This window comes from Prionailurus viverrinus, chromosome B1 (genome assembly GCF_022837055.1).
Source record: "Prionailurus viverrinus isolate Anna chromosome B1, UM_Priviv_1.0, whole genome shotgun sequence".
NCBI lineage: Eukaryota > Metazoa > Chordata > Mammalia > Carnivora > Felidae > Prionailurus > Prionailurus viverrinus.
In genome coordinates, this window is record NC_062564.1 from 119,167,780 (window position 1) to 119,174,218 (window position 6,439).

At 35.4% G+C, this 6,439-nt stretch overlaps 1 pseudogene; it reads right to left on the reverse strand.

The window, feature by feature from the left end:
* Nucleotides 1-5,181: 5,181 nt before the first annotated feature.
* Nucleotides 5,182-5,785, reverse strand: LOC125164824 (translationally-controlled tumor protein-like; annotated as a pseudogene).
* Between the last annotated feature and the right edge of the window lie 654 nt (nt 5,786-6,439).

Genomic DNA, 6,439 nt, shown 5'->3' on the forward strand with positions numbered 1-6,439 from the left:
TGTTCTTAGAAATCTTCTTAGACCACTAAGAACATTTTGGAATAAATGCATATTCAGAAAATTTTGTGCATTATTATGAGCAAATTTTACCTATTTTCTCTTTGATAAACTTCCATTCTTGTGGAGTTTACGCAGTGATAATACTTGAAATTAAAAATTATACCGACCAAAATGAAACATATGTAAATAAAGATATCAGCACTTCTGTACGCACTAATTTCTGGTTCCTCCTTTAAATGATAGTAAGTGAATGTGTAGCACAGAAATTATATACCAATCATGGAATCCTGTAATTGCACTGATTAACTTTGATTTAATTACCAGATAGGAGTTCTCTAAGGAGCTCTTATTCTGAGAACTAAAAAAAAGCTGAATTATCCAGCTACTCCCACGCACACACATACTTAGCAGTTTTTAATTTAGAGTAATAGACACTTTAATGAGTTTTGAAAGATGAATTTTTCTTTTAATTATGTCACCTGTATCTCTTAAATCAACATAGGCAATGCCAGTATTTTTAGATAACCAACAGATGTCTTACCTACCACCCCAATACTTACTTAAGTAAAACCTTTCTCCTTTTTTACAAAAAAGTAAACAAATATTAATGTTGCTATAATTCTTTTAATGAATTTGTATGAATATATTTTTGTTTCTTTGGAAATAATCTCCAAATTAATTTAGAGTATAAATGCAGGTAGCAAAGTTATCATCACTATATACTTCTATGGAATTATATCACACATGCATTTAATTTTCTAAAATTCCAATAAATATACTTGGGAAATAAGGAAGGAAAAAGATAGGAAGAAAAAAGGAAGAAGAGAAATAATTTACATTTTCAGCTAATACACTTTCCATTTTCTTGATTTAGCATAGTCCCAGTGAGAAGAGGAGATAGGAGAAATGTATCTTCAATTCAGTCATTCTTCATTCCCATCTCTCTTTGTGTAAAAATTCCATGCAAATAAGTATGATACTAGTGTTTAAAATGTACCCTGTACACCATCTGGACTCTGAATACAATGTAATAATTTATCTTGTGCTCAACTGAAGAAGCAGCAACAGATTCCAGTTTGAAGACTAGCTATTTGGTTCCTTAGGAAATATGGTGTGTACATATATCATATTTTATAGATGATATAGAGAATTCTTTATGGCAACTTTGGTAACGTGATTTTCTCTTGCACACAAAATGTAGTACTCTTCATGTAATCTGTGACTATGTTATGCACGCATATGTTTAGAAACATTGGGAGTGAGTATATAAATCACCTCAAAGTCATCACTGTGGTTCATACCCAACTCTGGTACACTGCTCCGGTCTTCAAATGATAGTCACTCCAGTCCACCTTTGTTGGCTGGGTTTCAGTTCCAAAGAGATTATCTCTTTGCTTGCTTGCTTGTTGGTCAGTTTGCTGGAGTATTTTTTGTCATCAGTGCTATAATATCTGAGTCTTGGCATGTTTGAAAATGTCTTTCTGTCAGCTTTATGTTTGAAAACAGAGTTTCATTAGTGGGATAAGTTTTTTGGAATACATTTTCCTTTCCCTAAGAATTTTTAAGAATTCCTCAATCCTCTTCCAGCAGGTAATGTACAAAATTTCAAGACTATGTTAATTTGTTAATTATTAAACTTACAGGTGATTTGACTTTTTTGCCTGTTGTGTATAATATTATTTCTTTATCTAGAAGTCCAGTGGTCTTGTAACTTCCTTTGACTATGTCTTGACTTTATTCTTTTGCATAAATCTTGATTGTGACATGATGAATCCTTCTGAACTATTAGTTCTCTGGTCCTTTTAGGTACTGTTTCCTGTTTTAGGTGAAATTTACATAACATAAAATCCACCATTTTAACCATTTTAAACTGTACGACTCAGTGGCTTTTAGTACATTCACAGTGTTGTGCAATCATCACTTCTACCTAATTTTAGAACATTTAAAACATGCTCTTCTAATGATAGGAGAAAAGCCCACCTTTGATGATAGTAGGATTCGATTTTTGGATATGCCAAAATTATTTTACATTTATGGCTTTTATATTTTTGATGTCATAAATATAGCTCCAATATACATCTTTGTACATACATTTTTGTCTGAATTTCTGATTACTTCCTTAGATCAAATCACTAGGAGCGAAATTATTGTACTTGAAGAGTGAGATAGATTCTTTTTTTTTAAATATAATTTATTGTCAAATTGGTTTCCATACAACACCCTATCCTCATCCCAACAAATGTCCTTCTCTCTGCCCATCACCACTTTCCCCTCTCCCCCACCCCACCATCTACCCTTAGATTGTTCTCAATCCTTAAGAGTCTCTTATGGTTTGCCTCCCTCCCTCTCTGTAACTTTTTTTTTCCTCCTTCCCCTCCCCCATGGTCTTCTGTTAAGTTTCTCCAGATCCACATATGACTGAAAACATATGGTATCTGTCTTTCTTTCTCTGCCTGGCTTATTTCACTTAACATAATACCCTCCAGTTCCAACCACATTGCTGCAAATGGCCAGATTTCATTCTTTCTCATTGCCAAGTACTACTTAAGATTCTTGATATATATTACTTTACATCATACCATTTTCCACTTTCTTAGTAATTCATACACTTCATTGAGGGCCATTGTTTTAAAAATGCTTATTATTTTGAAGCAGGGAGGGATTAATGGTATCTTTACTCATAGTCTCTTTACTCATTGCTTCCCACCCAGTGCTTGATTCGCAAATCTATACACAACAGTGGAGCTGTTAGTCTTCAATTTAAAACATTCCTTAAATATGACCTTCAATATTGTGTCCCCCCTCCCTCAAATATATTCAAGTCTTAACTCCTAGTACTTGTGAATATGACCTTATTTGGAAATAAAGTGCAGATATAATCAAGTTAAGATGAGGTATGTTGGTTTGATATACTGACCTTATATAAACCCTATATAATGAGTTTGATCTACTGATCTCATTATTAGAAGAGGTTAATTTGGACAAAGAAAAGGTGATGTAAAGATACACAGGGAACATCATGTGATGACAGAGACAGAATTGGAGTGTTGCATCTACAAGCCCAGGAACACCAAAGATTGCCAGCAACTAAAAGAAACTAGGAAGGAGGCATGGAATAGATTCTCCTTCAGAGTCTCCAAAAAGAACCAACCTTGCCCATATCCTGACTTCAGGCTTCTAGACCCCCAAACTGTGAGAGAATAAATTCCTGTTGTTTTAATCCACTCAGTTTGTGGTAATTTATTATGACAGCCCTAGGAAACTAATATAAATGTCAAATGCTAATACTACAGAGAGGTCAAGGAAGTTAAGGGCAGAAAGTGACAGTTTGGTTTAACGTGCAGGTAATTGATAGGACAGTGCATTGACAGAAGAGTATTAAGATTTAATACTTAAGAATATTATTGTGAGTGAGGAAGTGAAAATATTGAGTTTAGATATTTTGGTAAAGAAGGTCATGTGGGAATAGAAGAAGAGAGAGAAAAGTAGTAACTAACAGGAAATTGGTCAGAAAAGGGCTATTTTAACGTAGATTCTTACATATGTTTCAACCCTAAAGGAAAAAAAAAAGAGGGAAAGAGATGTGGAAAGAACAGGTAGCACAGATGAAAGAATGGGTCTTAGGAGAAGATAAACCACTTTCACCAAAATGATAACAAATGATGAAAAGATGGTTGAAATGCATGGAAATGTGAAATTCTTGACTGATGTTCTTAATTTTTTTCAGATAAAGTGGAGACAACGTGCTGAGCAGAATAAGGATGATGGAGAAAGAACACTGAAGGTAAGTTGGGATTCGAGAAGATAGGAACTGATCACAGACAAACCCACATGAAAGGGTATCTGGTAGAGAGCAAGAATTTTCAAGTAGCACCTGTCTACACAATTGAGTGGAGTTGTATTGATTGTTGATTATTCATTGATTACCAGCAATACTCAGTAAACTGATTGTAAGAGCCCACAACTCAGAGAGTGAAAATAACCCAATGTAATTGTAAAGCAGCTATGATGAAATAACAAAGAAAAAATTGCAAAGCAGGAGTCAAAGTGTGGACTATCAGATCTGAAATTCATAAGAAAAAAGAGATCTCAACACAGTGGGAACGCTGAACATACTGAAACCAAAAGCATGAGAGAACTGTCAAAGAGAAGGTTGATGTCAGAGAAATCTGAAATTCTGACCAGCTCCTCTTTCTGAAAATAACTTCTCCACCGGCCAGCACTAATACCTGAAATTCCACCTTATCGTGCTTGTTTTTAAGAGGACTGTTAAAATAAAAATACAAGTATGAAATATGCCATACTGTTTCCTTAAGTTGTAAGAGTAAAAAAGGAGAAAAGAGAGGGAATAAGCAGGTCATCAGTTTCCATTCTATTATTATAAGTTGTTAGCAAAGTACTAGGGCACATTACCAATATGTCTTCTAAGCAAAAATATGGAGAACAAATAAAATTTGAAAGAAATGTAATCTATTAGCATAATAAAATAGGTAAATATTTCTTTGTCATTAGGAATAAATAACATTCACATAAAAGATCATACTTTGTATTAACATTTATGCAGGCAAATCAAGATTTAATCACTATTATGTAAAATCTATTAACATCTCCCATGATACCATGCTTGGCTTATTTCCTAGCATCCTCATGCATTTGCATAGGTTTTAAATGTGCTCAAACACACTCCTGAGGTTTTTGTTTTGTTTTGTTTTGTTTTGTTTTGTTTGCTTACTATATTAATCTCTTTTTATTCTTTTGGAAATCTCTTCTAGGGTTAACTACTTCTGTTTGTTGATGATGAAATGTATAAGGAATCCATTTCAGAGATTCACACAGCTATGAGCACGGTCTTTCCCTCCACTTGAACTAAGAATTAAGACTTATGGTTCTTGGTTTGTTTTTTGTTTTTGTTTTTTAATATTCCAGCCCCAGAAGTAGTTTCCACTTCTTCAGGCAGTCTTATGCTTTCTAGCAGTAGTCTACAACCAGGCTCTAGCTTCTCCAGGACACTACACAGAATGGATTTAAATATGTAGTAAACTAAAAGCCTTTCTCTCAAATTGATTTAAATGCAATTTTTTAGACAACCCACATGAAATTTTTTTTCTTAAAAACAATGCCTCCATTCCAAATAAATCAAGGTCAAAATAACTGAAGAGCTACAGATGACATCAGTCCCATTCATCTAAGTTCTAGTGTTGTGTGGAGGAAGAGAATTAGCCAGTTATGACAATGGGTGATACATCCAAAGTAACAGCCAAATTCATAACATTTTTCCATTTCTAAACCATCCTTAAAGAAGATCACATATGGGGTCACACCATCTTTGTGGTAGTCCAGCAGGGCAACCATGCCATCTGGATCCATGTTTTCATCAATAAGGAATTGGTAGCTTTTGAAATTAGCTAGGATATGCTTGACCTGTTCTGCAGCCCCTGTCATAAAAGATTTTACTTTTTCTGGCTTCCGTTGTTAAAGTGTGCCTTTGATTGATTTCATATAATCTTTGATAAACTTCTTGTAGGCTTCTTTTGTGAAGCTGGATTCCTACAAGTGATAGTTCATGGTGATATCAACACCAGTGATTACTGTACTTCCAGTACCTTCACCCTTAGGGCCTTGCAGTGGATGTACTTCCACCAGTAAGTGAGTCATCCATGTTATTCACTGTCCTCCTGACCACCTTCCCCTCCACCTCCAGACACAGTGGGTCCGCAATCTCCTGAATCTTGTAGATGTCAGAGAACATCTCATTGTGACTGATGAAGTCCTGGTGGATGATCATAGACGGTAGCTGGAGAGGAGCCATCGTGGTGTTAGTTCAGCAGGCACCCAGAGGTCTGAACTAGCATGATGTAGCCTGAGCAGCACGGGGGAGGAGGGGAAAAGGGACAGAAAAGCCACACTCCCAAGTTTTGAATGTAAGAGTATAGGATCTTAAGAGATGCCTTCTGCTATGTTAACATTTCCTCTGCCCCTTCTCCTTCCCTCAGGAGTCCAAGACTAAAACTTCTGGCTTTCTTATAGTAAGAGAAAAAGGAATACCAGCAGACTGTATTCAGGTAGGGGCAGGATTCAGATTCTGGAGCTATAATGAGCAGATTTTTCAACAAATTGTCTTAGGAAGAAGGCTAAGAAATGTTCCTTAGCCATTATCTTCTAAGCCTTCCCACTTTTCAAGGCATACTCTTCTGATAAGTCTGTTATTTGGCATTTCATTTCATCCTCACAAAGAAATTTTTATTACCTGAAGTGTAGGTGACATACAATGTGTACAACATAGTGATTCAACAACTCTATATATTATGTTATGCTCACCACAGGTGTGGCTACCATCTGTCACCATATTACACTCTTACAATACCACTGATTATATTCTCAAAGCTGTACCTTTCATCCCTGCATGGCTTACTCATTCCATAACTGGAAGCCTGTGTCT